The sequence below is a fragment of the Rousettus aegyptiacus genome, unplaced genomic scaffold (assembly GCF_014176215.1).
Source record: "Rousettus aegyptiacus isolate mRouAeg1 unplaced genomic scaffold, mRouAeg1.p scaffold_m13_p_15, whole genome shotgun sequence".
Taxonomy (NCBI): domain Eukaryota; kingdom Metazoa; phylum Chordata; class Mammalia; order Chiroptera; family Pteropodidae; genus Rousettus; species Rousettus aegyptiacus.
The window spans coordinates 46,214,084-46,227,914 of record NW_023416290.1 but is presented as its reverse complement, the minus strand read 5'-3'; the positions used below and the strand labels follow the sequence as shown (position 1 = coordinate 46,227,914).

Genomic DNA, 13,831 nt, shown 5'->3' with positions numbered 1-13,831 from the left:
ACCTAATGGCTACTATTCTGATACCATGACAGTAAACTCGATTCAAATTGGGGTTTATATTATTTGTATCACAGTCACACATAAATTATTCGGTTAAAAGTGCATATTTACTTACATTTTCTGTCTCAGAATATATACACCCATTTGCATGTCTAAAGCAGTCTTTAGGTTTGCGATTTGTACAATTTATAAAACACTTAAAAGGCTCACTTTTGTTTGTGCCTCGCATCATTCATTGCTATGTAACATATCGCCCCCAAACTTAGTACCTTAAAACCATAATAATCATGTGTTATTTCTCATGCTCCCTGTGGGTCAGGTATTGGAAAGTGGCTTGGATAGGTGGTTCTGGCTCATGGTCTCCCGTGTGGCTGCAGTTGACCTCCGTTGGGGCTGCCCTCATCTGTAGGCTTAATGAAGACTAGAGGATTTATTTCCATCTTGGTCACATAGTGGGCAAGTTGGTACTGGCTGTTGGCCAGGAGCCTGTTTTTCTCCCCAAGACAATGTCAGCATCCACACAGTATGGTGGCTGGCTTCCCCTGAGCAAGCAACCAGAGGAGTAGGGCGGCGAGGTGGGGGAGAGAGGGAGAGAGATGAGAGAGAGTCATCTTGCCGTTTATGGGCCAGCCTAGGGAGTCCTCAGCATCACTTTCCTCGCGTCTTGTGGATCCAGGAATTTACACGTCAGTCCAGATTCGGGTGAAGGGAGCAAAGACCTCATCTTTCAACAGAGGACTGTCAGCATTACATGGTAAGAAGAATATGTAGATTGAGATACATACTGATGGAACCTTTGGAAAACACAACGTGCTACAAACTTCACACGCACTTGGGAGATGGGTAGGGCAAACATTTTTATCTTCCTCCTCCACAGAGCACACGTCAAAGTATTTTATCAGGAAGAAGCTTGATAAGCCTGGGTTCGAATTTACCCTTTATAGCTTAGTCTCTGATTCATGCTGGGAAAAGTTACTTATCAAAATGTCTGTTGCCTTATTTATTAACTCTTATGCAATGTAATTTTTATAAGGCTTAAATGAGATAAGGTTTGTGAAAGACTAGTTGGTGCCTGGAACATAGTAAATGCTCAGTGAATGGGAGACACATTTGGAGATCAGAAATAGCAACTGAAACATTAAATAATTACTTTTTAAATAATTTTGCTAAGTCACAAACTATACAAAGATTAAATTACCAAAGCAAAATCTTTTAACCTAAAGTCCAGTAATTTCTTTATTATAACGAACCACTGAATAATATACTCACATGGCAAATAAAAGACTGCTGCTTTGAGTTCGCGAATAATTCATACATGTTTTATTCATATTGCTTGATTATAAATAGGACCCTTTCTTTTAGTCTGACTTCAAATACCAACAGGAAAGTTAAAGCATTTTCAGTTCCAGTTGCCCATTATTTACTTTTCAATGATAAATGTGATTCACATTATTGCTGATGGAAGCATCCAACTTATGAATACTTTTTAATTATTCAGTTTGATGGGATATACAATATGTAAAATTAATAGGAGTTGCAGTTGGGAGCAAATTTCCATTTTTTCCCTTAGTTAACAGACTCGGTATAAACAATAATGTAGCTGAGTTTAGCACTCAGGAAAATGTGATATTTTAAAATTGTTAAGCATATTAACTAATTGCATTCTCTTTTTTTGAATACTAAAGGTGATTAAGGAGCTTCATTTACCTAGGATTTTGGGGGCCATATCTATTGGGAAGTTGAGGGGAAAGATTAGCAGAAAGTGTTTAATGCTCCAAGCATACATCTAAGGTTTCCATAATTCATCAGCTCCACTACTGCAAACCTTCCTATGCATTTACAGACTGCATACATTATACAGTGATGGATAGGATGCTGATTAAATAAAATTTGTTGCTCTTGCCCAGAATACATATATTTTCACATTAATTTTAAAAATTCTAAATGGTGTCTTTAAAAATGACTAAACGTTTATGCCAGAATAGATACCAGAGTTGAGCAGAGTTATTAGGAATTTGAGAAACAAAACATTTGCTTTCCCTTGACTTTGCAGAAGGTGCTACTCACTCTTTCCCATCTGGATGAAGAAACAGAGCAAATTAAAATACAAAGCCCAATGTCAGACCTTCAACAGTTGTTGAGTTCTTCAGTATTCAGAGTTCTCCACCCCCTAAGAAGTTAACGAGACTGAGGAGGTGTAGCTGTTCCATCTCCCTCTAGGAGAACCACTGGGTAACTTCAAATATTAAAGGTTCTCAGAAATCAAGTAACAAAACCCATTTAGCTTGGTTTAGCCCATTGTTTCTCAAGTGTGTTCAAGGGCGTTCTTTTGTTGTTGTTAGTTTTTTCAAAGAACTTCTATGACATCTCATAGACTGTCCCCCTCTTTTACGGGCTACATGTTCACTGTTCCAGTGTGTGCAAATAATAGCGTTTTACTCAAGATGGCTCCTACTGACAGGCATTTGAGTTATTAACAAGTTTTGCTATTTTCAACTTCACTGTCTGTAAATTGGAGCACATCTGTGATTATTCTTTGGAAAGACTTCTGAAAATGGAATGCATGGTCTTGACCTGATCTTGAGATATAAGCCACAAATCAACTTTGTGAACATCACCAAAATTGCTCCATAGGTATCAGAGTACAATCACCTCCCTTCTGCATTGGAAATCCACTTTTTTTTTTTTTTTTTTTTTTTGCCTACAGCACCTGGTCTTCCTAAGTGGTCTCCCATCTAAGTACTAACCAGGCTTGACCCTGCTTAGCTTCCAAGATCAGACGAGATCAGGCATGTTCAGGGTGGCATGGCCGTAGACAAGGAAATCCATTTTAATTTTTTTTTCAATTACAGTTGATATACATCGTATTAGTTTCAGATGTACATAGTGATTAGATATTAATATAACTTACAAAGTGATCACCCCATAAGTATAGTACCTATCTGACACCATACCTAATTTTTACAATATTATAGACCATATTCGCTATGCTGTCATTTACATTCCCTTGACTCTTTTATAGTGTCTCCCTATTGACAGATAGAACAAGAGGACTTGATGTTCAGGGACAAACAAAGCTCCATCTGCAGCATTTATATAGTAGCCAGCTCTCTGCTTCACTCCACTTTCGTTCTGGATCTGGATATACATTTTCATCAAGTATAAAGTCTGCCAGAGGCAAGCTGAACACCTCTGGCTGGCGAGCTGAAGGACTCTTGGGAAAATGTGCATGGGTTCCTGAATTGCACTTAAGTAGCCGACTGAATGTCTGAGTTAACTGCATAAGTCACCAAGTCTGCACCGTTCTTCTGCATTGCCCTCTGCTCCGTGCTTTCAGTCCCATTTTTATTCATTTTGGCCAGTTATAAATAGAGAAGTACCTGGAGCACAAAGACTACCTTCTCCAAAGTCCATCTGTTTCCCGGGGCACTAGTGATGCTCATCTCTAGTTATTTTTCAGCTCCTGTTCCGCTGGTGAATACAATTTCTCAGTCAATAGTTGGCCGAATGATTCATTTGCATTCGAGAATCAGATACGTTCTTGTATATAAACATGATCATCATTCCTGCATTTTGGAAAAACTCTGAGCCCATCCATTTCTCGTTGTGACTGTGATAGTCGCATAAACCTTGGCATAACAGTATTGATTAGTTTCCAGAACAAACCCCTTTGTGCTGTCGTATCCAAACTTCACTAGCTAGTGTCTCAGTCTTGCATCCAGACGTCACTGACACCATTGCTCCTTCTTTAACATCCATTCTTTCTCCCCTTTCCTCACCCCCATAAGCTTCCTTTCCAATTTTTGTGTCTTATCTGTTCTTCAGGACTCAGATCCTGTCCAGAACCTTCCAGAAGCCTCTCCTGCCCATCCGACTCCCATCACATCTGCTTATCCTCGTTTCATTAGGCGTTTATCATATTTAACCTTGTATTATTATTTCATCTTAAAAAAAATCTCTGTGTGCTTTGTCTTCAACTGGACTATAAGCATCTTGAAGTCAGTGACTGTCTTTCCATCCTTTCATATTTACGAAACATACATCTTCTCTCATTTTCTAGAGATCATAGGACAAAGGCACAATGATGGGTGCTCACGTTGACGCAGAACCTGCCGAGTAACTCTCACCATCTTCTGTGGCTCTCCTCATCGATATTTGATTTAAAAAAATAAATAAATAAATAACACTCCCACTAAGCCACAGTAGTTAGTCTTATATTTCTCATTGTCCTAAGGTAACAAATGCATTACTGTCCCTCTGTGTTCATACATTCAAAAAATTGGAATGTCTCACTGCAGACTTTGCTCAGAATTTTAGCAATGAAAGTAACTGATGGTAAATAATTAGAGAAGAAAGATTATTACAAATATTTATTGACAACCTGGTATGTGCCGGGGTTTATCCTAGGTTTAGGAATCAAGCAGGGAACAAGACAAACACTATCCCTACCTCATGAAACAATGGCATTGATGATCTTGTGCTCTTCAAAAACTGTGAACCCCAACCTGGAAAGCTGAGCAAGAAAAGAAATATGAGTGGCCATTTGGAATTCTGGACATAAAATATATGCATCACCTATTTCATAGGGACATTAGTACATGGTTTTATGGATTGGCCATAGATTATGCAATACAAATGGCACATAAAAGAATAATGGAAAAGACGAGACCTGACTAAATAAATCCCCGGAAAGCTTTTTTTCTTTTTTTTAAACACTCTGTCATGAGAATACATTCCCCTTGCACCCTTTTTTTGCTTCTGTCCTTTTGTAGGTCACCAGAATTGAAAATATATTAGGAGAACAGCATGCGCATTAAAAATCATTGCCGTATCTCCAAGTCAACATTGGACCTTTAAAAACCCAAAGGAAATACTAAAAATGAGCACATTGTGGGAAGGACACTGAATAGCACTTGGAAAACTCGAAAATATCTTCCAATTTGTCTGGGCTGGTGGCTATTACTGATTAAGAAACTGAAGCCAAACAAATGAGGCAGTTTTTAGTGACAGTTTTCAGATTGTAATCATGTGTATCGTGAACCCATAATAAACATTAGATAAACCTCATGATAAGGTGGTGTGGGAAGGTTCTGCAGAACCAATAAAATGGAGGTTAATGTAAGGCAACATTTACTATAAACTTGGGCCCATACATATATGAAACAACAGACTACAGACGTCATTTTCATAATATGATATAAAATAACTCCTCATTGTTAGACATTTCCAAGCCACAGTGAGGGAGAGATGAATGAGTGGGAGGTGGAATCAGAGTGCTCTACGATAAAAATGAGGTATTGATTCTGTGAGATTTTAATTTAGATTAGTTCACTTAGAAAAAGTAATAAATTGAAATGTACTCGACACAACTCACATTCGAAATGACTTATCAGGATTCCAAAACGAAACCTTAGGCGAGCAATAATTTTAACTGTTGCACTCACCCAAGTCACCCATGCTAAATTATAGCATCTTTGCAAATAATTTGGACAAGAAAGAGACAGGGAGTATATCTCTGAATGACAGATGGGAGTTTGAGCTTCAATACCAGAAGAAAAGATGGAGAAAGAACTGGAAATAAGTGTCTGGCCATAATAAATTAGGGAGACAAATATCTGAACTATTAGAAAAGTGATTCACTGTAAGATATGCCATATATTTATTTGCCTGATGCCTAGTTCAATTTGGTGGTTTCAGATGGTCAGGTGAAAGGCATTATCGGTAGGCAGATATAGAATTGGATCTTTATGATTCGTATCTAGATTTCTTGAGATTTTAATTTGTTGGTGTTCAATCTCATTTTGAAAGAATTTTTTTATTCAGTCTTTCTTTTTATGTCAGTTAAATCAAATAGCACATAAAAATTTGCTTACACAAAGCTTGATTTATAGTAGAATAATAATAATTATGATAGCTAACTAACTGAGTTTGAGCTTTTATTGTAAGCCTGGCGCTGAGCTCAACATTCTTATTATCACATTTAATGTAGAGTTAAGTAAGTGTTATGTCCTCTTATGTGCAATAATGACTCACTTTTCCATTTAGTTTTACATTTTCTGTACTGAAATTATGACCATAGAACTAGATATTCATTTGTGTTTTATTTGCAAAGTCCCAATTGAAGACCCTGGTGTCACTTCCTGTGCGTTTATTGTGTTCCATCACCTTTTGACGAGGTCGCTCTATGGGCCCAACCACCTACCACCTATCATGATGAATGCTTTGCTTGTACAGTACATTGCATGCATGTGCACGCGCACGCACGCACACACACAGATGTTATTACAAAGCTTCCCAATTTAAGTGGATTTTTCTCCTCACCCTTTTTGGGGCCTGGCCTTTTAAGATTCTTTTTTCTTTTTTTTTAAATCAATTTTTTTTTAAATAAGTGATTTTTCTCATGTGCACAATTTGTAGTGTCTACTTTTGTTAACCACCCGTAGTAAAAAATGACTTCGTTTCTCTTCTGGTTCTTTCATAATAGTTCAGCTTTCTAATCTCCACTTTAAAGAATTTTTCTTTTGTAAGTTCAATACTTACTTCCTTAGAAGTGAAGTTCTTTATTAAAGGTTTAGCTTTTGTAGCATCCTGGGATGCTTCGGGGGCCATTAAGCTTAATGAGTTAACAATTTTTTTCTAAAGTGTATGTGAGGTACCTATGAAGATAACTTTAACAGGTCTTCCTGATTTATCACAAAGGAAATCTCTTTCAACAAAAGCTTTTAGGCTGAACTTTCATTCTAGTCTAAGGGAAGCAAACTTTTGGTCTCAAGTGCTGTGTAATACATCACATGCTGTTTCTGTATTCTTGGGTGATTATATAACCCAGCTATCAGTTACATCAAAGCTTGTCTCCCTACATAAAGATGCATTGACAATAGATAAATCCCCTTTCTCTCCAGTTGGTTTTTTTCCCCCCATAGAATTCCATTGAACTAGGATCACTTTTTTCCCTTTGAAATGAGATTTTAAATTTCACACATATTTATCAAGAAACACTCAAAGCAGAATAGGTAATTTTTGTCATAAGTTTTTTTCCTGAAGCCTCTGAAAGGCAAACCCCATGGGACCATCAGCAGACCTTTTCAGAGGCAAGTCTTCAAAGCATTCCTTTAGCTCCCCATCTCATAATAAAGATCCTGAAAGCCCCTCACATCCTACCCACCCTTTTTGAGGCTTCCGAGGGACCTCCTGACCCAGAGGAAGAAGAGGCAGAAGCAAAGTCCCTTCAGGGCAAGGCAGGAAGAGTCCCCGACTGGCTCTTGGAGGTGACAGGGGCTGCAGCCCTGCGAGGGAGTGCTATGGGGCACCTTTCTACCATCTATACAGGCAAAGGGAGTCAGTGCTCCATAAAGGACCCCACTGGCCTTCTTCAGTTCTTCACTCTGATTTAGGCTCTAATATTTCTATAAGATAAGGCCCAGCATTAAGGTTTCAGTCCCAGAAACTTTGTCACCTGTAAAACAGTCAACCAAGATCAATCAGCGTGGCACACAAGTCACTGTAGGACTTCAAGCAAGTTTTGTAACCTCTCTGTGACCCTCATTTGTAAATGGGAACAATTTATTCACTTACCAAATATTTGTGAGTGTTTACTATGTGTCGGGAGCTGTTTTAGGGTTTAAGAACACATCGTCGACTAAAAATAAAAGACAAAAACAGAAAAATATCTACTCTAAATTAGCTTACATTCTGCTAAGAAGATTTAGACAATTAAAAAAAATGAATATAAAGTATTATGGAGAAGAGGAAAGACCTGAAATGTGGGTGAGAATTGCAATTTTAAATAAGGAAGCATGGGAAGGTCTCTCTGAGACTGTGACATTCAATCAAAGACTAGAAGGAGATATGGGGATGAGTCACAGAATTACCTGGGGCAATGGAAGGGAAGTGAAAGAGGCAGATACGGGAGGGTGCCTGAGCTCCAGGAAAAGCCTGAGGTGGTGGGAGACAGTGGGAAACTGAGAGTAAAAGTAGGTGATGCCGAAGAGCTGATGCAGGGACAGATTTGTCTTCTTTGTACTATACCAGCCCTAACTCCGAGTGAAATGGAAGGCCGTCACCAGGTTTTGAGCAAAGCGATATATATACACACACATATATATATATATATATATATATATATATATATATATATATACATATATATATATATGTTTCAAAGGACCTGTCTTGGTTTGAGTTTCTAAGGACCTGTCTTGGTTTGAGAACCAGAGAAGACAAGGATCAGCCAGAACATAAGCAGAGAAATAGCTTAACAGGTGACAGTAGTTGTCTAGAGGTGATGGTGGCTTGGGCCAGGAAGGGGTGAGAAATGCTGAATTTGGTGAGTATTTCGAATGTAGGATCAGCTGAATTTGACAGTTAAGATACATGATGTGAGGAAAAGAGAAGAGTTGAGAATGACTTTAACTTGAGCATCAAGGCGCATGAAGATGCTGTTAACAGAGTCAGAGAAATCCGCCGAAGTAGCAGGTTCGTGGGGGAGGACAGGAATCTGGTTTTGTACATTTTGCTTGAAAGGCCAAGTGGACTTTCAAGTGGAAATATTGTCGACATTTAGATAATGACAGTGCTTGTTACTCTCGATGGTTTTGAAGATTAAATGGACTGTATCACCTAGCCCTGCCTCCTTCTCCACTCACGTCTGCCCCCATATCTTACCGCCCACCCAGGAGTCAGACATGTCAAACTGTTTTGTGCTCTTTCTCATCTCTATATCTTTGCACGTGTAGTTTCCCAAGCCAGGATGACCTCTCCTTGCCCACCTAGTTCCTTTGTTCTGTCCATTTCTTGTTAGCCAATACTTAAACCACTTCCTTTAGTTCCTCCCTTCTTCTGCAATTCTTAAAGAAATACCTATTGGTATTATTTGTTTAAAATAAAGCAAACGTCACCTCCTCCAGGCATCCCTTCCTGACCTCTCTGGTTAGAGGTAAGAGATGGCTTCCTTTGAGCACTTAGGGGCATTTCTGGAGCTTTAATGACAACCTCTATCATATTTATCATTATTTAATAATTACTTAATTTTCACTGTACTTATTGACCTACATGAGTCTCCCATAATAGGCTATAAGCGTAATGGAAGATGGAATTATCCGATTTCATAATAAGTATTTGTTGAGTGAATGAGTAAATGAATGACTGTTCTATCTGGCAGAAATAAAATGGAGAAATCAACACTTGAAAAGAATTTTTGTAATAAGAACATTTGTTATGAAATTGACTTTCGAAGTGGCAACTCTTGAGTGGTCATCTTTGCTGAAGCTTTTGCTAACCCAATCTGTTTAGCCCTGATGTTGGCATAGTGCCTGGCATGGAGGAGACATTTATTAGATTTTCGTTCAAAGAGGGACTGAATGAACTCTAAAAATGACTCACAAATGAAAGTTCTTTCTCCATGACCGAGGATTAGTCACCAGAATGAAATTCGGAACTTAAATTTCAACCAGTTTGATAAAAAGCATTCTTTAGAATTATTTCACGATAGTAGTATTGTTGCGACCTTTTGAAAAATAAACTTTTTCTTTAACATTTCTTAAAGTGCCGGGCACCAAAGCCACCTGTCAACATTGATTTGCCAATATCAGATAGCTAAGAAGCAAATGCTTCAGGAAACGGCAGCTGCCAAGCATTTCTAAAAGAAAACCCAGGGTGTTCCGGTGAACACTGAGCAAAAGCCACTCTCCTTCCCTAAATGCACCCGGCGCTCTCTCCGGAGCCATTCTTCCACGTGGAGCGCCCTTCGCCTCCATTGCACCTGACTAACTTCTACTCTGCCAGGTTTCAGCCCGATGTCACTTTTCCCAGGAGTTCTTCTTTCAACTTTCAAGACACGCGTGGGGCCCTTCCTAAGTGTTCCCAGAGCACCCCAAACATCCCCCTGTCAAAACAGTGATCCCTCTTCACTGCATGTGCGTGGTCCGTTGCCTGGATCTTCCCAAGATTTTATTTCTCATTATTGAGTAATTCTCAAAATATGTTACTTGATATAAGAATATGATTTTAAAAGAAATCTTTCGATAACCATTTTTGAAATAGTTAAATATTTCAAGAAACCATGTTATTTATTTATTTATTTATTTATTTATTTATTTATTTATTTATTTTTCTGTCTACCTGTTCTATCAGTTATGAGAGGAGTGTTGAAATACCCAGCTATATTTTGAAACTTGTCTGTTCCTTCTTTTAGTTTGGTAAGTTTTTGCTTTATATATTTTGAAGCACTGTCCGGTACATAATTATTTAGTGTTGTTGAGTATTGTTGATGAATTGAGTCTTTTATCATTATGTAACAAACCTCTTTATTGCTCGTAATGTTTTAACTACAAAGTCTACCATGTCTAGTAGTTATATAGTTTCTTCAGCATTTTAAAAAACAGTGTGTGCATGTTAGATCTTTTTTTTTCATTTTAGCTTTCAAACCACAGATATCATGGGTCATGAAACATTTTTTGGATAACAAAGGTTGGATAACAAATAGTTTAGGTTTGTGGTCCATGTGGTCTCGGTTACAGCTGTCCAATTCTGCCACTGTAGGATGAAACCAGTAATAAATAATGTGTACATTAATGTGTAAATAGCTGTGTTCTAATTATAATTTATTTACAAAATTGGTAGCTGGCTCATGGGCCATATTTCACTGACCCTTATTTATGTCATTATATTAGAAGTGAGTTTCTTGATATAAGAAACATTTTTTTTTTTGAAGGAGTGGAAGATTTTAAAGAACAGCTTTATTACAGTATAAACTGCACATATTTAAAATGTACACTTTCATAAGTTTCGACATATATAAACCCATTACCATCACCATAATCAAAAAAATTAGTATCTTATCATCCCTCAAAACTTATGCCTCCCACCTTCTCCCATCTACGCCACACCTCCAAGCATCCACTGATCTGCTTGCTGTCATTCCACATTAGTTCGCATTGTATAGGTTGTTATATAAATTAAGTCATATGGTGTAGATCCCATTTTTCTGGATTCTTTCACTTGCATATTTACTTTGAAGTTTATCCATCTTGGTGAGTATATCCAAAATCCATTTTGTTTTTTTACTGAGGAACATACTCATTGTATGAATATGCCACAATTTGTCTACTCACCTGTTAATGGACATTTAGGTATTTCCCATTTGTGGCTATTACAAATGAAGCTGCTATAAAATTTGTAAATAACTCCTTGTATGGGTATATGCTTTTATTTCTCTTGGGTAAATAGTTAAGAGTAGAGTGGTTGGATCATGTGGCCTATGTATATCGAAATCTTTTAAAAAACTGCCAAACTGTTTTCCACCACCCATTTAATGTGAAGATACGGTTAGGTCTCTATCTATCATCTTGCTGTTTTTTTTTTTTTTTTTCTATTGGTCTTGTCTGTTTTCACTCCTCTTTTTCCTCTCTTTCGACCCTTTTTTGGTTAGTGGGTGTTTTTATGCTTCCTTTTTATCTCCTTTTTTGACTTCCTACTCATAATTCTTCATTTTACTATCATAGCAGTTTCTTTAAGGTTTATAGTACACATCTTTAACTTATCACATTCTACGTTCAAATGATATTATATGACTTCACATTATAGTATAAGACATGCATGATAGTACACTTCTATTTCCCCCTTCCGGATTATTGCATTCTTATTGTCATGCATTTTACTTTCACATATGTTATAAACCTCATTTTATATTATCACTATTTTTTAAACTATTGTTTCTAAATAATTAGAAAACAGTATATATTTACTAATGTCTTTACTATTTCCATTGATCTTCATTCCTTTGTGTAGAGCTACATTTCTATTTTTCTTTATTGAAAGAATGTTCCTTAACATTTCTATAGAACAGATCCGCTAGTGATAATTATTTTTAAGTTTTTGTCTGAAAAGCCTTTATTTAACTCCTTTTTAAAAGATGTAAGATATAAAATTCTAGCTTAAAAGTTTTGTTTTTACAATACTTGTACATTTGCAAAGAATGAGGTTCTCTAATTGTTGGGCACTAGATTCCATATATGTCCATTAGATCGAATTGTTAATTGAGTCATTCTACTATTTTATTCTGTTTAATAATATTTTATCCTTACTAATGTATGTCTACTTAACTCATCAATTACTAAGAAATGTGTGAAAATCTCCCTCTATTGTAGTGAATTTGATTTTTTTTCTTTTAAATATGTTAAATATTATTTTATATGAATGTATGAAAGTTCAGAATTGTTCTTTTATCTTTATGATAGAAGCTTCTAGTGCCCACCCATACATAGTTTTTCTTGCCTTCTGTGTGTATTGAAATATTATACTTCTCTGCTCCTTTGCAGTAAGGCAAGATCATGTGGTTAATTTATACCAAGAAGCCTGTGAGAAGTGAATGTCACTTCCAGGCTGGAGCGTTTAGATCGTAGCAGGAGATGCTGCAGTGCTCTCTTACTCTTCCATGGCCAAAAAGGCTATATATGCCTGATGGTCTGCTTGAAGATGATAGAGACTCCCATCAGCCTGGGTTCCTGAGTGGTTATGTGGAATGGAATACCACAATGACCTATAATGGATATAAAATGTGAGCAAAATGTGTTTAAAAAAAAACAACTGGGGTATGAGTTAATTTCTCCTGCAGTAAAACTTATCCTATCTGACTAATATATGTAGTGATTCTCTATCCCTAATGATGCTTTCATTTCTAATACATTTTAAAACTATATTTCGCATTATTTATAATTACATTGGCTTCCCTTTTATTGGTGAATCTTTTATTGGCTTTTTGTCCTTTTTTAAAATTTTGTTTTTTCATTTTAACTGTCTCTTATAAATAGAATATAATAGAATTTAAATTCAATTTTTAAATATTTCAACAAGCATTAAAGCATTCATTTAGCTCCTTCTAAATTGTAGGGCCTATTCTGGATATTAGAAATAAAATAATGAAGAAAGCAGATTTTTTTTCTCTAGTGAAGATGTGAATATCTTTTACTACAAAACTTGACCACTAACATTTATTCCTATTGCTAATGTAGTTTTAAATTTTTTGCTTTCAATTTAGTGGGGCTTTTTTTCTTTTTTGCTTCTTTTATTTTCCCTTCTTCCTACTAATGTGCTGATCCAGTTTTTTCTTCTTTATTCATTTAGATGTTATGCATTCAATTTCTATTCTTCTGAGATTACTGTTACATTTTAACACCCCCTCACGTTTGAAAAAAATATTAAAGGAACTACTATTTTTATCCTCCTGAAAAATGCATGATTCTTTGAATATTTGTAACTAAACTTGCTCTCTTCTAATTTCATGTAATTGTTTTTTCATATTGTAGTTATTCCTTGGTTTTATATAATACAATTAGTCACTGTTTTGGGTTGTTTAATGAAGTCAATGGCTGTTTAGATGTCAGCCTATCCAACTTAAATTGCTTCTTCGTTCAACTATTTTCCGTATTCCTCTGTCCTTTGACTGCATTTTTTTCCCTCTTGAGCTAATATTTTTGCTGGAATCGTAGGGTGAAAAATTCTCAGTCTCGTTTCTGAAAATGTCATAATTTTACCTTTACAGTTGAAAAAGAAGTTACCCGAATAAAATCTACTGTTGGGTTAAACTATACGCAATTGCCATTTAGTAGGTGTACTTGAACATCCGCAGTTTTATATGGTTCAAGCTAACTAGATTGTCAGTTATTTTCCCTCAGCATCTAAGGTTTTTAAACCTCTATTATTTCTATTAGAAAGTTTTATTTCAGTGTAATTATCTTTGTCTATTAGCATAAATTTCCTTTTCTCTGATTGTTTTTATCATTATTATTATTTAACTTTGGTCTCTTTTGAATTTGTAGATGCTTTAATTAAT

At 36.3% G+C, this 13,831-nt stretch overlaps 1 long non-coding RNA gene and 1 pseudogene across 1 annotated transcript in view; one reads left to right on the top strand and one right to left on the bottom strand.

Moving 5' to 3' along the window:
* LOC107507154 overlaps positions 1 to 13,831 on the top strand; it is a 275,445-nt gene that overhangs the window by 234,592 nt on the left and 27,022 nt on the right. The gene's annotated exons all lie outside the window — the stretch shown is intronic.
* On the bottom strand, positions 2,699 to 2,817 carry LOC118612082 (annotated as a pseudogene).